Genomic DNA, 205 nt, shown 5'->3' on the forward strand with positions numbered 1-205 from the left:
GCACATGCTCAGGTGTTCTATATTTGTAGGATATACTGGACTAAAAAGCATCTGTGGTTTTCTGGATCCCAAGGCCTTTAGAATTTGGCAACTGATATAATTAAAACACATGCAAATCTTGATGAACTGTAGACAGCACCAACATTTAAAACATTACACTGCTGCTTGGGAACTGAAGTATCCCCAAATAATTACAAAGTACATG

The sequence above is a fragment of the Mirounga angustirostris genome, unplaced genomic scaffold, assembly GCF_029215605.1.
Source record: "Mirounga angustirostris isolate CCGP_5_RB_7025 unplaced genomic scaffold, mMirAng1.0.hap1 SCAF_9, whole genome shotgun sequence".
Taxonomy (NCBI): Eukaryota; Metazoa; Chordata; class Mammalia; order Carnivora; family Phocidae; genus Mirounga; species Mirounga angustirostris.